Raw genomic sequence first — 17,758 nt, 5'->3', positions numbered from 1 at the left:
CGGGGTCATCCAAGGGAAGGCAGGTGGGTAGAGGAATGAGGTGTGAGCGGGTCAGGGAGGTAGGGAGGTGCCAGGGCTTGAAGGGATACCCAAATATTCGTCCAATTCACTTTAAAAAGCTGAAATGAATTCAGCTTCAGACAGTGGTTTTGGTTGGGTGTTCCACATTATAATAAGCCTCTGTAAAAACATTCTAACCTCTCCCTTTAATTTAATTTTGGTGATCTTAAATCAGTGCCTTCTAGTTACTGACCCACCAGCCTTAGCCCTATTTCTCTTATCAAACACCTCTAATCAGGGCTGATCCCAACTCTCTCTGTTCCATTGAAAACTGCAAGTAAAGCCACATATTACTTGCTATCAGCCCAGGCAATCTCTCTCCTCCGTACCCTCTCAGTGGGCTTGCTATTCTTCTGCAGGCTTTGTGGAGTTCTGTAGATTATTGGTTAAGTATTTGCCTCTCAAGTGAGAGGACCCAGGTTCTATACCCTGGCAGGGCAAAACCTTAGGCGAATGCCTCTATTTATCTAGCAGCAAGTAGGAACTCGGTAATTATCCCTTCAAAAAACAATGACAATATGGTCACTCAATCCACGACTGTTTGTGGAACACTGCTGTGCGCAATTTCGCCCACAAAATGTACAGTCAATTCACTTTACAGTATAATCCGTGAAGCGCTTTAAGTTGTCTCGAGAACGTGATAAGGCATGGCTTTTTATTATTATTTTTTTCTCCACAAATATCCACAGTTGTGGTCTGACAACGCAAGCTGGAAACAATGAAAGAAATTGTATTGATGAGGACAAAATATCAGAGAAACCGGGAATGGGCAAACTTGATACAAAAAGACAAGAGTTCTCAACGCCTCCAAAAGAGACGAGGGGAGAGGGGGTGAGGAATAGGATAACAATAATTATTGCATTTGAGACGTCTCAAAGCACATCACAGAATATATTGTAAAGTGGATTGATGATGTATTTTTGGGGTGAACCATGGCAGCCAATTGCGCACAGTAGTGTCCTATAAACAGTCATGAATTAAGTAACCAAATTGTTTTGGGGGAGGGCTTATTACCCTGGAAAGCAATCTGCCAACCGACTAACAACTGAGTTCCTACTTACTGCTGGGTAAGCAGGAGTGTGGAGTAAGGAAACTTGCTAAACTTTCACCCTGTCCGCATTTCAAACCCAGGTCTTCCCGCTTGCGAGACGAGTCTGCTAATCACTACGCTACAGGATGGAGGGAGGTGTGGAGGGCGGTGCAGAGCAGTGTCAACCAAACAAAGGTACATTCTTAATAAAATCTGACATTCCTGATTCCTTCTGGTTCCAATGCTGATGGGAATACCACAAGTATAGACTTTGTTCAGGGAGGTGGGAATGAATGGGAACTACATTTTTCCCCTCGAGCCTTTATAATGTGTTGTTTATATCCAATTAATATTTTTTATGCATGGTAAAATTAATCAGGTAAATTAACTCGCCCAATTAGGGTAATTAACAGTGCCCTGTATAGCTTTGCTGACTGGCTACATTACAGCTGGAGCTGGTTATTCCATCCTTGGGTGAGTTCCGAATGTTTGAAGCTTAAACCGTTTGTTCAAATAAAACTCCTGACAACACACTTTGTCTCAGTGTGGATGGACAGTGTAGAGGGAGCTTTACTGTGTCTCTAACCCTGACCTGGGAGTGTGGAGTGTCCCCTGCAAGCTCTTTTCGAGGCTAACAAAGTGATATCTCCTTGTTGGTCTCCTCTCTACTGCTTCTCGAGCCAGAGTGGCCCCATTGCATTTCAGTGAACTGTATGAAGTACTCCAGGTGTAACTAGAGCTGGACGCAGTAGTCCAGGTGAGGGCTGACCAGAGTCTGGGTGTGATTTGACCAGAGGTGTGCATCGTACTCAGATGGGCAGGGCGGCTATGTGCCATCCATAGAAGCTTCTATGTTCAAAGGGTTAATGAGCCAGGGCTGTGGGTTACTTGATCTCCCTGTGGGACACGGGGTGAAGGTTGGGGACAAATTGGAGGGAGTGAAAATGTTAATCACCCCCTGTACAATGGACCTGAATACCCTCCACTACACCCCCTCCCCCCACCCACAGCAGGTCATAAGCTTTCATGTCTGAGTTGCTGCCTGTAAAACCTGCTGTGATGTGTCCTCAGCACTAATGAAATCAGGCTCCGACAGCGCGCACGCCCTTCCCCATGTCCTTGAAAAACACTTTGGAATTAAATGTGGCCTCGGTAAAAAGCTGATGGAAGGGGCTCCTCCTGAGCTCTGGCAGAAAGCTGGAGTCTTGTAGAGTTGGCGTTAGAGCACTCGCCTCGCAAGCGACAGGACCCAGGTTCCCGGTCAAGGCCAAACCTTAGGCAAGTTTCCTTACTCCACAAGCCTCTGCTTACCAGCAGTAAGTAGGAACTTGGTTGTTTGTCGATTGGCGGTTCGCTTTAACATAAGAACTTGTCGGCAAAAAAAGACTAAGGTCCATCTGGTTCGCCTTCCACCATTCCTGGCAGTCACTTGACATGTCATTTCCCAAACTATACACGGTATCCTGAGGTACTATTTTCAAGCAGAGCTCTATCTAATTTGTTCTGACATAAACAACATTTATGTCACCTGAGGGAGCCTGTTCCATAAGTTTACTACTCGCTTACTGAAGCAGTGTTTCCACAGATCCTTCCAAATTTATCCCTCTTCAATGCTGTGTCCTCTGGTTTTATTGTTCAGTACAAAATAAAACAGCTTATCACGGTCAACATTATCTACTCCCTTCAGAATCTTAAAGGACTTTACAGATAGCCCCTCGACCTTCTCTTCTCGAGTAACAGCTTTCAGCTTTTCGGGGGGTAATAATCCCTTAAAAAAAAATTTGGTCACTCAATCCACGACCGTTTATGGGACGCTGCTGTGCGCAATTGGCTGCCTCGTTTCGCCCACAAAATATACAGTCAATCCACTTTATATTCTGTGATGCGCTTTGAGTCGTCTCAATGACATGATAAGGCGCTGTATCAAATGCAAAGATTATTATTTATTTTATAGACATCCATGCCCAGCAGCTCAGAAGAGGACACGTGAACAGACGGGTTAGATTTAGCTCCTACTGAGGGAGTGTTCCATGGAGGTTAGCCAAATTTGCAGCTGCCGTTGAGAGCTGTTCATGGGCTGAGTGTGAGTCAGGGACCTGCTCCATTTCCACCTGACTTTTGTGTGAGTTGCTGGGTTTAGATTGTAGTAATTGGCCATTTTGGGTCGCTCAGTGTTGGCATTCCGAGACCGGGTATAGCATGATTCTATTCAAAGTATCGCTGCTTTGTCCAAAAGCAAACTCAGAAGACACCAAAACGATAATTTCCATTCCCCAAACTAGACCAGGTCAGACATTCATAGCTCCTTTGCGGGAAACCACCAATTTAATGATGCCTTGGTGGTGAATTAAGGGCAGTTCTGTAAGTCCACAAAACTGCTTTGAAACCTCTTTCATATGGTACCCTAACCCCCATTAGACCATTTCATATCGTACCCTAATCCCCATTAGATAATTTCATATGGTACCCTAATTTACGTCTTGTCCCATCCTTCCCCATCTTCAGATTGTGCCTGAACACCTTCCTCTTTGACCAACCAGTCAACTCCCATGTACAACACAATTACTTAATTGCGTTTAGTAGCCCAGTTTGGCATCGCAGAGAGTAGAGCAAAGGGCAGCCAGATTGATGGCTTGAGCTGGGTACTCGGGTTTACGAGCTGAGTCTGTCACTGATCCACACTGGAGCTGAGAAGACTCGGTTCGGGGAAGGGGGAAATCTTATTGCAGTATTCAAGGGCAGCAAAAACACCTCCAACACCAACACAGCCCGAGTCTGTTATAACACTATAACTGGTTATAGTGCGAGTCTGTTTATAGGATCCGTGGACCCATTACTGTACACTTCCACCGCCACCCATGACTGACCTTGAAGTGACATCAGCGGATTCCTGTCGACTTAAGATGAGAAATTAAACCAAGGTCTCATCTTTGCCTGCTTGTTTTGCGGGACGCTGCTGTGCGCAATTGGCTGCAGCGTTTCTCCCACAAAACATTCAGTATATTCTGTGAAGAACTTTGAGACATCACAACCACGTGATAAGGTATTATATCAAATACAAAGATTATTACTATTGTTATTCAGTTGAATGTTAAAGATCCGTGGCACTACTCGAAAAGAGAAGGGAGTTTCTCTCTCCCAATGTCCTGACCAACAATCCCCAAATACTGACTTCATTGATTTCATTCCATTTGTGGGACCTTGTGTGCGAATTGGCTGCTACACTGAAAGTCACCACAGGTCACGGTAATGAGTTGTGAAGTCCTTTCAGACATTTTGAGACGATAAAGGCACTATTGAATTGCAGGTTCTTTCTTCCCCCTATATGTATGGATGTTTTCTTCCCGTATCAACGTCTCTGCTTCAGTGAGAACCTGACACATGAATATTTAAGAGAAATTTAAAATGCGAGCAGCACTGCTCCGTTTATTCCTGTCGCTGAATATTTTACCCACTGACTCTTGCTCCTGGAGTGCAGGTGGCATTTGCTTGATCACCACCAGCTGTGACATGAACACTGTTATTCCATTGTAACGCTGCAATCTAATACATTCACTGAGTTGCAAGTAACAACAACCCTTCCATTTGATGAAGCCCCCATAATAAAAACGTCTCAAAGAGCTTCACAGAGTTACAAGAATCCAGTGCAGTGACTGTATTTGTTGGGGAAAATATCAGCCGTTTTGCACACGTCAAGATCCCACAAACAGTGGGGTAAAGCAACCAATTCCCCCAAATAAAATTGCTAACTCACTGCATGTCTGTTTGCAGGACATGTTGTGCAGTGTTTGCCAACAAAACACGCAGTCACTGCACTTTACAGTGAATCTGGTAAAGAGCTTTGACATGTACTCCTGATGTGAAAAGCGCTGTACCAAAATGCAAGGATTATTATTACTTTCATTACTATTATCCAGAGGATTGACAGCCAGACACCAGGGCAGTTTTCTTTTACAATACTGTTGGGGGATCTTAAACGTCCACCTAATCAGGCACAGACTCATCAAAAAAGGATGCGTCTCCCACAAAGCAGTGCTGTGCCCCAGGACACGAGGTCCGGTCGCTAATGTGGCCATGTGTAAAGTGCTTTGAATTATTCTCCCAATGTGAAACACACTTCCTATTTGTGATACTGTCTGTCTATTTATCTATCTATATAAACTAATTAAGACGAAATATCTCTGTGTGTGTGTCTGTGTGTGTTCGCCAAGAACGCAATAACCGATTGACGTAGAGACATGATTTATACCTCATTGGAAACGGCTTGAATGGGAGTGTCATGGACATATTTTTTTCGGCGAACTCCTATCATTGCTGAGCTATATTAAAAAAAGTCCCAAAATATGAAGTAAAAAAGCCCCAGAATATGAGGGGCTGTACCTGATGTATGGTATTCTGCAACAAAGCAGCGACAGAGGAAATCACACACCCTTCAAGAGAGATACATCGGGAGAGGGACAATGAGAGGGAAAGAGAGAAGAGAGAGGTGAAAAATAATTCAATGCTACATGAATATTGTCTAGCCTCAGGAGAGGATAAGAAGCTGGGATTATTCTCCTTGGAGCAGAGAAGAGGAAGACTTAATAGAAGTTTTCAAAATTATGAGGGTGAACAAGGAGAAACTATTCCCACTGGCGGGAGGGTCGGTAACCCGAGGACTCCGAGTTAAAATAGTTGTTAAAAGAAACAGAGGGGAGGTGAGGAGAAATGTTTTCACACAGCGAGTTGTTGGGATCTGGAATGCATTGCCTGAAAGGCTGGTGGAAGCCGATTCCATAACAACTTTTAAGAGAACTAGATAATTATTTTGGGAGGACAAGTTTGCAGGGCTGTGGGGAGAGCGCGGGGGAGTGGGATCGGATTGCATAGCTTTTTTCAAAGTGCTGGCATAGGCACGATGGGCCGAATGGCCTCCTTCTGTGCTGCATAATTCTATTATTTTATAATTATTAAAATGTACTCTCCCTGCCCCGAAAAATACGCTGGGTCCAACAATCTCTTCAGGTAACAACAACAAAAAGATTACATTTGTATAGCGCCTTTCACGTTAGGAGGATGTCCCAAGGCGCTGGACAGTGTACAGCATTTCAGACCCGAGCTGAGGTCGGGGGGGCAGGAGGAGAAGCCATTAGAGGCAACAAAGTGGAGATGGTGAGAGAGATAGGATTCGATCCAGGCAAGGGCATCCACAAAGATTAAGTAAAGAGAGGCGGTGTATGTTGGAGTGGTCAACAGTGTTGAAGGCGGCAGAGAGGTCGAGGAGGCAGAGGGAGCCCTGATCACAGATGTTCAGAATGTCATGAGTGACTGTGACCAGGGCTGTTTCCGTTCTGTGGGCAGCGTGGAAGCCGGATTGGAGGGGTTCAAAGAGGGAGTGGCGAGAAAGAAAGGAGCAGAGCTGGGACGCGATGACTCGTTCCAGGACCTTAGAGAGGAATGGGAGGTTAGAGATGGTGCGGTAGCTGGAGAGCAGACATGGGTCCAGGGAAGGTTTTTTCAGAACGGGGTGATGACGGCTGTTTTTTGGGGGAGTGGAAGTGAACCGGTGGACAGGGAGAGGTTGATGACGTCAGACAGGAGAAGGGCCAGAAGGTGGAGCTGGGAGAGGTAAGAGTGAGGAAAGAAAAGAATGTTTTTTGGGGGGAGGGAGTGGGGGGAGAGAGGAAAGTTACATGGGTGAGTGAGTCAGTTGGGAGGGAGGAGAGTGGGTTAAAGTGGAGCCTGTGGCCTGCTCAGACTGAGACTGACCGAGCACCAGGAGCTGAGAGAGATAGAGACAGAGATCTGAGCACAGCTCACACACCGCATATGTGTCTGTCCGTCAATAACGCAATAGCCGATTGACGTTATGTACCTAATTTATACCTCATCAATTTATACCTATCGGAAAGGTCTTGGATGGGCGAGTGTCATGGGCATTTTTTTGTGGGGGTGGAGGGGAATCTCCTATCATTGATGAGCTATGACCTAAACAAGCTCATGACACATGTATGGCAGATTTGCTTGAGGTGTACACACAGGGTTTATGGTTTGTGAGTAGGTATCACTGAAATCTGCATTCCATATTGGATGCTTTGATTGCAAGCATAGCTGCAATGAGTACAGCGAGTACTTATATATATACTTGCAATGGGTAAAGCTTGCAATGGGTTAATTTATTCGGTCTTCTCTCTTTCATCTGCCATTTTTATTTGTCCTTGAAAGGCTTGATCTTCGCTTCTTAGGCATCTTTATCCCTTATAGTTAAGAAGATGTGCTATTGAGCTCATTAGCATCCTTGTTCACATATTCCAAACACATCTCCTTTTGGGAGGATTCCTGTTGGGACGCCTCAATGGGAGGACTCCTGTGGATGACTCCTAATTGGTGTCGGTTAGACAGACAAACAGACAGACATTTTCTCCTTATCAGTATAGTTGTGTAGATCTCTCTAGAAGGGTGTGTGGATTCTGTCTCCGCTTTGCGGCAGAAAACCACGCATACCTTTTTCGGGGCTTAATTAAAGCAATATTTAATATATTTTTTAATATGGCTCATGCTTGACTGGAAAAGAGCTAATTTTGATGGGCTAAAGAGGGACCTGGAGTTGGTGGATTGGCAAGTAAGAATGGCAGGTAAAACGACTCATGAGCAATGGGAAATCTTCAAAGATACGATAGCTCAGGGTCTAAATAGATATATTCCCACAAAAGGGAAATGTGCGAGAACCAAGCCTGCTTGGATGACCAGGGATATTCTGTCTAGGATGAAAAAGAAGAAGATTGCGTACGACAATTGGCGGATGCGACACTGAGGATAGCAAAGCGCATTATAGAGAATGCAGAAGTGATCTTAAAAGAGCGATAAGACAGGCAAAAAGATCGCATGAGAAGAGGTTAGCGGGTAACATGCGGGTAACAGGGTGTGGCTGATGTACTAAACGAGTACTTTGCATCTGTCTTCACAACGGAAACGGATGCCCCAAATGCCACAGTATTGGATGAGAGGGTACAGGACATAGATCAGATTACTATAGACAGAGAGGAAGTTCTGAAAAGATTGACTGGGCTCAAAATTGATAAGTCCCCAGGACCAGATGGGTTTCACCCAAGGTTGCTGTGGGAGATACGGGTTCAAATAGCGGAGGCTTTGGCCATTATATTTCAATCGTCATTGGACACAGGAGTGGTGCCAAGAGACTGGAGAGTGGCTAATGTTACCCCTCTCTACAAAAAGGGGCAGAAAGACAAGCCCGGAAATTACAGGCCAGTCAGCCTAACTTCGGTAATAGGAAAGCTACTGGAGACCGTAATCCGGGACAAAATAAATCTCTACTTAGAGGAACACGAGGTAATTAGAGACCCCCAACATGGATTTGTTAAAGGCAAATCTTGCCTAACAAATCTAATAGAATTTTTTGAAGAGGTGACTGCGAGGGTTGATGAGGGAAATGCGGTGGACATTATTTACATGGATTTTAAAAAGGCTTTTGACACAGTACCGCATAAGAGGTTAATAAAAAAACTGGAGGCCCACGGTATTAAGGGGACAGTAGCCGTTTGGATTAGGAACTGGCTGAGTGACAGAATGCAGAGGGTGGTGGTTAATGGGTGTTTCTCGCAATGGAAGGAGGTGTGCAGCGGTGTCCCCCAGGGATCGGTATTGGGACCACTGCTCTTTCTAATATATATTAATGATCTGGACTTGGGCATAGGGAGCACTATTTCCAGGTTTGCAGATGATACAAAGTTAGGTAGGAAATAGTGACCAAGATTGTGACGGACTGCAGGCAGACATACACAGAATGGTGGAATGGGCTGACATGTGGCAGATGGATTTCAATGTAGATAAGTGTGAGGTGATACACTTAGGTAGGAAAAATGATAGGAGGCAATATAGGCTTGGTAGCTCAATCTTAAGGGGGTGAACGTACAGAGAGATCTGGGTGTTCAAGTAAGCGATTCATTGAAGGTGGCAGAGCAGGTAGATAGGGCAGTAAAAAGGGCATTTGGTGTACTGAGCTTCATTAGTAGGGCATAGAGTATAAGAGTAGGGAGGTTATGCTTAATCTGTACAAAACACTGGTTAGGCCTCAGCTGGAGTACTGCGTCCAGTTCTGGGCACCTTACCTCAGGAAGGATATTAAGGCACTGGAAAGGGTGCAGAGGAGATTCACGAGAATGATACCAGGAATGGGGAACCTTAGCTATGAGGACAGGCTGGAGAAGTTAGGACTTTTCCCATTAGAGCAGAGAAGGTTACGCGGGGACCTGATAGAGGTCTTCAAGATCATGAAAGGTTTCGACAGGCGAGATAGGGAAAAGCTGTTTCCGCTGGTAGGTGTGTCTGTGACCCGTGGTCACAGTCTTAAGATATCTACCAAAAGAAGCAGAGGGGAGGTTAGAAGAAATGTTTTCACTCAGCGAGTTGTTAGAATTTGGAATGATCTGCCCGAAAGGGCAGTGAAGTCCGATTCGATAACAGCTTTTAAGAGAGAACTGGATAGGTATCTGGAGAAGACGGGTTTGCAGGGTTATGGGGAGAAAGCTGGTGAGTGGGGTTAATAAAAGTCAGTTGCTCTGTCAAAGAGCCGCACAGACTCGATGGGCCGAATGGCCTCCTTCTGTGCCGTAACATTCTATGATTCTATGATTCTATCAACCTTAGGAGATCCCCCCCAAAATATACCCATGACACCTCCATGCAAGACCTTTGCGATGAGATAAATCATGTCTATAGGTCAATCGGTTATTGCGTTCTTGGAGGACTCTCAGAGGAGCTTTATTAGTCTTTATTAGTCTTTATTAGTATAGATAATTGCTTTTGAGGCTAGTTTTAGCCCTGCAAACTGCCCTGATGAACTCAGTAACTCGCACGGTTTTGAGAACTTTAACAGAAATGTCTCTGTTTGCTAGAGTGATGGGCTGAGAAAAAGATATTGAAGGCCCAGCAATGCAATATGGGCCCTGCACCGTGCATTAATACCCTTTATTATTAACCCTGACAATTTATGGAAATGTTTTTGAAAGTTAAAACAAAACATTTACTGATGCACTTTTCTGTAATTTCTTTCTCTCTAGGTGTCATCTTCGCTAAGTTGGCAGCAAGAACAACAGCAACAACTATAGCGCCCTTCATGCGGGGTAGCATCCTGGAGTGCTTCATGGTGGTGGAATCAAGTCAACGGGGGAAGGAGGGTGGTGGTGACCGTAAGCACGAACAAAAAGGAAGGTCTTTAGGCTGGATTTGAAGGTGGGGAAGGAGGAGGTCAAGGCAGAGGTTCACACCTCACCTGTGAGTCAGTGGGCTGTGGGTTCAAGTTCATAGTAAGACCAGTGGTGGCCAACCTGTGACCTGCAGGTCGGCAATGGCATCAATCAAGAAATATTCAATTTATTTTGTTTGACAACCATCAAGCTGCTTAATCAGGTGGACATTAAAGATCCCACAACACCACTGGAAAAGAGAAGTGAGTTTCCCTCTCCTGGTTTCCTGGCTAACAATTCCTTCCCCCCCCCACCCAGATAAAATTGGTCACTGACTCCATGGCTCTTTGTGGGACATTGCACAAATTTGGCTGTTGCTATTCGCCAACAAATATACAGTCAGTGCACTTTACAGTAAATACTGGGAAGCGTTTTGGGAGAAACTTTATGAAGACTCCGTATCAGACTCGAGGGTTATTTTTCCATTGAGAGGAAGGTCCCAGCCTCCCTGTCAGTAGCAGCGCTGAGAAACATAACCCTCTCTCTGGAGCTCAGGAAAGCCACCACGCAGTGCCACCAGGTGGGAACATAGGCATGCAGCCCTTTGTAAATAATAATAATAATCCTTGCATTTGATACAGCGCCTTATCAAGTCTTCGAGACAACAACAACAAGATTACATTTGTATAGCGCTTTTCATGTTTGGAGGACGTCCCCGTCTCAAAGCGCTTCACAGACTATGCTGTAAAATGAATTGACTGTATAGTTTGTGGGTGATAATAATTCCTGCATTTGATACAGCACCCATAACATTGAAAATGTCTTAAAGTGCTTCACAAAGTTTCTATAGAGTGAAGTGATTGAGTATTTTGTAGGTGAATGCCAACTGCGAGGCAATGTGGACTTCCTTGAATCCAAAGTCGAGGGGTTTTGCTCAGCTGCCTCTGCCCTTATGTCTACTTCTCCCTCCCCATCTCCCCCTCTCACACCAGCCCCTACCCATCCCTGCCTTCACATCTTCGTCTCCCACTCCTCTCTCGCCACCACCTTAACCGCATGAAACCGACCACCTGCTCCCTCGACCCCATCCCTACACCTCTCCTTACCTCCCAGCTCCACCTCCTTGCCCCTCTGCTCACTACCATCATAAACATCTTCATGTCCATTAGTATTGTTTCGCTCCTTCCTCTCCCGCCACTCCCTTCATGAACCCCTCGAATCAGGTTTCCGTGCCGCCCACAGCACAGAAACAGCCCTGGTCAAAGTGATAAATGACATTCTGTCCATCTGCGACCAGTGCTTCCTCTGCCTCCTCGTCCTCTTTGACCTCTCTGCTGCCTTCGACACTGTTGACTCCTCTATCCTCATCCACCACCTCTCCTCTCACCTCAACCTTCACGGCTCTGTCCTTGAATGGTACAGATCGATTTACCGCCTCCACTTCATCTCCACAAACGGCTTCTCCTCCAGCCCCCGCACAGTCTTGTGTGCGTTCCTCAGGGCTCTGTCCTTGGTCCCCTCCTCTTCAATATCTATATGCTCCCTCTTGGTGACATCATCCGCAGATATGGGGTCAATATCCACTTATATGCGGATGACACCCAACTTTACCTCTCTGCCCCCACCCTTGACTCCTGACAGAATGTCTGTCAGACATCAAGTCCTGGATGAGAACGAACTTTCTTCAGTTGAACGTCAACAAAACCGAGGCTCTCCTGATTGGCTTCCGTCAGCGTCTCCTCACCAGCGCTGACAGCATCACCATCCAAGGCTGCACACTCCACCTTACTAAGCCAGTCCGGAACTTTGGCATTGTGTTTGACCCTCAACTATATTTTCTACCCCAAATCCATGCCATGACCCGTTCTGCCTTCCCCCACCGCCGCAACATCGCCCGGCTCCGCCACTGTCTCACACTGAAGGCCCCCGAGACCCTCATACATTCATTCATAACATCCAGGCTTCACTATGCAAACTCCTTGCTTTACGGCCTCCCCAACTCCTCGCTCCATAGGCTGCAGATCATCCAGAACTCTGGAGCCCGTGTCCTCTCCCGTACCGGGCTCCGTGACCCCATCACCCTCATCCTCGCCCGACTCCACTGGCTTCCCATCACACAGAGGATACAGTTCAGGGTCCTGGTCCTCAACTTCAAAGGCTTCCATGGTCTTGCTCCCCCCTACCTCTGTGACCTCCTAACTCCTTACCATCCAGCTCGCTCCCTCCGCTCAGCGGGCTCCGGCCTGCTTCACGTCCCCCCCCGCCTCTCTCGCCCCACCATTGGTGGAGTGGCCTTCTACCGCTCTGCCCCCATCTTCTGAAACTCCATCCCGTAGTTCCTCCACTTTACCCCTCACGTGCCTCCTTCAATACCCAGCTCAAGACCCTCCTCTTCAACTTTCAAACACCCAGTTTCCCCCCACTGCTCTCCATGTCCCCTGATCCCGACCCCCAGCTCGGGTGCGAAAAATTGACTGTCCAGCGCCTTGGGATATCCTCCCAACGTGAAGGGCGCTATCCAAAAGTAATTTTGTTGTTGTTGTTGTTGTAAATGTAGTAGACAATTTATGCACAGCGATTTCCCACAACCAGAATTATTTGGGGAATTGTTGGCCAGGACACCAGGAGAAACAAAATCCCTCTGTTTTCAAATCAAAATATTATAATGCCATGGGATTTTTAATGTCCACCTGAAATGTCTCATCCAAAGAACAATCCTCTGGTGTGCACTGAATTGAATAATAATCCCTGCATGTGATTGTGTGTTCATTTTGATATCTCAAAGCGCTTCACAGAATATACTGTAAAGTGAATTGACTGTGTATTTTGTGGGTGAAACGTGTGCCCAGTAGTGACCCATGAATATCAGTGTTTGATAGGGAGACTGATGGAAAGAGACAGACATGGACATTGAGCGTGCACAGTGCGTGTGCATGAGTACGTGATTCAAATGTGAATGTGCGTGCGGGCACGAGTATGTGTGTTGGTGTTCTCTCTCAGGATTCCCAGCTCCCGTATACTACACCTTCCTACACACACTGTCAGCCCTAAACACAGGCTGCAGTGTGTTGCGTCCGTGATGCTGTTCTGCTATTTGTTTTCTAAAGGTTTTATCCGGTGCTGTCACAGTTAGCTATAAAACACCCAGAGCAAACAATCGTCATGCCAAGCAACAATTTGAAAGAGATGTTCTGTTCCCTTGTTAAACTGGGTAAATGGAGAACGGTGGGGTGTGTAGATCTCCCCCTCTGTGCCCTCTGACTGTACCTTGGCGCTCAGATTTTAAGCAGGTGCTTTGTGCGGTGTTCACTCTCTCTGCCATTAATAACTGGGTCAAAAGGTGTCTTCCCGAATGCTTAGTTAATGGTAGACTGTTTCCGTGTTGGGATGTACCTCACATTGTATACACACAGTCAGTGTAAAGGAAGAGCGCAGACCTGCAACACGATGTTTGCAACACTGACAAGAATTATTTTCTCAGAACATACACAAACACACAGAGAGACAGAGACACAGAGAGCGCGGGTGGGGGGGGGTCGGGGAGGGTGAACAGAGACACCGAGAGACAGAGAGACGTCTCAAAGCGCTTCACAGACAGAGTGATATTGGGTTGGGGGGTGGAGAGGGAGAAGAGAGGGCATATCGTATCGTGGGACGTCCTCCCGACGTGAAAGGCTATACAAATGTAATTTTGTTGTTGTTATAATTGGCCTCAGTGTCCCTGACCTACAGAAGGGGAGAAGAAAATAAAACAGTCAAGGCTGCTGCTCTATTTGCTATCCAGTTGTATAGGCTGCTGTGGACGGTGAGCGTGAGGACAGGACTGGGGGCTCAAGTCAGATAATCCCCACAGTTGAATACTCGACAGACATTCGCAGATTGGATTCAATGAAGGAAGGATTTGCATTGTTATAATTGCATTGTCGCGCTGTACCATCTCAAAGGCTCCACATTAAGAAGCCCACCCCGTGGGGCGAGAGGCTGGAGGATGTCTGTAACCCTCCTCCTCCCATCCCCATGTGTGAGTCAGCACTCGACAGAGGAGTATGAGGTGGTGAGAGAGATATGTTTTTTAGAAAATCAAAATAGTATATCAGGAATGTAGCTTTAAATTACAGGGCAACCTGATATGATAATTGGCACCTACTTCATTCAGACGTGCCCTTTACAATAGCAGTCTGTTCTTATGACTCCCTGGAGTGGTAGAACAGGAGATTAATGCATTATGATGTTAAATGAATATTAATAAACAAGCAGTGGCACACAGCCAGTTCCCGATACTCAGCCCAGCTGCCCAGGCGCCAGGGCATTAACCGGCACAAGTCAGGCTTCTTGTCAACGTATGGGTAAATGCGAGTCCGATTAGAGCCATCGGCTGTTAATCAGTGACAGCCCGAATTAGAAGCTCCTCTACACTGTCCGTCCACACTCCCAGGTCAGGGTTAGAGACACAGTAAAGCTCCTCTACACTGTGCGTCCACACTCCCAGGTCAGGGTTAGAGACACAGTAAAGCTCCTCTACACTGTCCGTCCACACTCCCGGGTCAGGGTTAGAGACACAGTAAAGCTCCTCTACACTGTCCGTCCACACTCCCGGGTCAGGGTTAGAGACACAGTAACGCTCCTCTACACTGTGTGTCCACACTCCCAGGTCAGGGTTAGAGACACAGTAAAGCTCCTCTACACTGTGTGTCCATCCACACTCCCAGGTCAGGGTTAGAGACACAGTAACGCTCCTCTACACTGGTGTCCACCTCCCAGGTTAGGGTTAGAGACACAGTAACGCTCCCTCCACTGTGTCCACACTCCCAGGTCAGGGTTAGAGACACAGTAACGCTCCCTCTACACTGTGCGTCCACACTCCCAGGTCAGGGTTAGAGACACAGTAACGCTCCTCTACACTGTGTGTCCACACTCCCAGGTCAGGGTTAGAGACACAGTAAAGCTCCTCTACACTGTGAGTCCACACTCCCAGGTCAGGGTTAGAGACACAGTAAAGCTCCTCTACACTGTGTGTCCACACTCCCAGGTCAGGGTTAGAGACACAGTAAAGCTCTACACTGTGCGTCCACACTCCCGGGTGAAGCTCATTTCAGTAACATTTTTTTATTGCCTCCTTCAGTTTTCTTAAAGGTTGTTTATTCCCTTAGTCCTGTGTCCCGCGGTGGGGTTCCATGTCTGCAGTTTGTCTGCAGTCATCGCAGCCCTGCCTGACCCTGTCATCGCCCACACATCGCCCACAGCTCGAGCACACGTGCCTTCTTCCACGTGTGGCACGTAATCTACATAGGGATCGGGATCCCTGGATGATTTCTCGCAATCTCCAAAGCTGCTAAGATTGCATGGGATTTTGTGACGCTCTCAAATTTGGTCTTAATTTTGAACCTGATTCTTTTTATCGCATCCTGTCTGCTCAGAAACATCGTGCATTAACTTCACCCTCACTCCCCTTCCACCTGGAGTCCTGTAGCGCAGTGGGACGTCCTCCCGACGTGAAAGGCGCTATAAAAATGTAATCTTTTTGTTGTTGCTGTTGTTGTTAAGAGCACTCATCTCGCAAGTGGAAGGACCAGAGTTCAACTCCCAGCAGAGTGAAACCTTAGGCAAGTTTCCTTGCCTCTGCTTACCCACCAGTAAGTAGGAACCCGGTTGTTAGTCGATTGATGGATCGCTTTTCCGGGGGTAATAATTCCTTCAAAATAAATGAAAATAATTCGGTCCCTCAACCCACGACTGTCTGTGATACACTGCTGTGCGCAATTGGCTTCTCCTGGCAATTTTGTTGTGTTCCGCCCACAAAATACACAGTCAGTTGACTTTGCAGTCTATTCTGTGAAGCGCTTTGAGGCGTCTCGAAGGTGTGATCAGGCGCTGTGTCAAATACAAGGATTATTATTCTTGTGCTGCAATAACAGCTGTGGAAAAAACTGTGGTCCTCTGCTGCCACCTGCTGTCTGTTGGCAAGAATAACAGCTTCCCCACCCTGGAAAAATAGACCCCAAAGCAAATGCTGGAGATACAGCTGTGTTTAATAATAATAGTAATAATAATAATCCTTGCAGTTGAAATAGCACTTTTCAATTCGAACTACTTAAGGCTTTCTCTCACATTCTCACGCTCACTTGTGGTATAAAGGATGTGCTCTCCTTTGAGGTTGCTCCCACCACGCCAAAGGAAGACGTCCATTGGGCAAGTGATTTGGACCACAGCTGCTGGAAGATGTTACTTGCAGTCCAGGTTCATGAATCCACATTCATATGTCCTGGGCTTGGAATCCACCTTGATTGGCTTCCGGAGACGTAAGCAGTTGCTGCTCAAGCTCCGTACCCCCAACTGATAGAACCATCGTGCAATGGGAAGGAATGGGTCTGAGCTGCGGGCGCTGCGACCGGGGATTCTTCCCACTCAGCTCCTGTTAAGCGCTCCGACCGGCTGCCTTGGGTGAACTGCAAGTTGTTGTTTTGCCTGTTACCCCTGCAAGCCAAAGCCCTAATGGATAGGGTGATTCCAACCGAGTAATAACAACATTAATAATCCTTGCATTTGATACAGTGCCTTATCACAAGCCATGTAGGTACTGTGAAGTGTTGCGACTGTGCGTTTTGTGGGCGAAATGTGACAGCCAATGTCCCACAAACAGCCATGGAGTGAGTGACCGATTTTTGTCTCGGGGATTGCTATCAAGGGAACGCCAGCCCATGTGAAGGGCGCGGCACAAATGCAAGTTGTTGTGGCCGTTGGCCAGGGCACTGGGGGGAGCGAAACCCCCTTCTCTTTCCAAATAGCGCCGCGGAACCTTTAAAGGTCCGCCCGAACAGGCGAACGGGCAGCAGCGGGAAAGCGTTCCGGACGGCGCTCCCCGTGGCAAAGCTGCGCGGCTGTAGCCGGTGAGCGGTGACCCCAACGCACACTCTGGGGACCCCCCCCCCCCCCCCGAGCCTTGGCTCTCGCCAACCTGCGCCTAACGCTCCAGGGAGAGCACGACATTCCGGACACGGGGAATTTTTCCGGGTGTCGGTGCCGCTGCCTCTCCGTCTGGTGTGAAGCCCGTTACGGCAATGGTGATGGGTTCAGTGCAGGTGAGCAGAGGATCACATGCCTCAGCTGGGGGGCACTCGGGGGGGGGGTTTCGAGAACGAGCTCCGGCTTTGGAGGAGGAACGGGTCGAGCACGTGATCCAAAGGGGCCGCCGTCCTCGCCGCATCGATGCGCTCGGCGCTGGATTGCGGCTGCCTGAGCTGAGCTGAGCTGAGCGGAGCGCCGCGGCCTGGACACGGGTGGGGACAGCGGGTGGTGCTGGTGTCCGGGGGCGGGGGGGAGCGGCGAGAGGTGCCGGGGTGTGGTGGGGGGGTCCTCAGGTGGGGGCGGCTATTTGCAACGTAAACTCGGAGAGAGCGAGCGAGAGGCGAGGGCGGAGCTCCGGGAGACGGGAGGGTGAATGGCGGTTGGCAGCCGTTAAGCGGCCGTCTCCTAGCAACGGGGA

The sequence above is a fragment of the Callorhinchus milii genome, unplaced genomic scaffold (genome assembly GCF_018977255.1).
Source record: "Callorhinchus milii isolate IMCB2004 unplaced genomic scaffold, IMCB_Cmil_1.0 Scaffold7, whole genome shotgun sequence".
Taxonomy (NCBI): Eukaryota; Metazoa; Chordata; class Chondrichthyes; order Chimaeriformes; family Callorhinchidae; genus Callorhinchus; species Callorhinchus milii.
The sequence above is the reverse complement of the archived record's forward strand: the minus strand, read 5'-3'. Positions refer to the sequence as shown.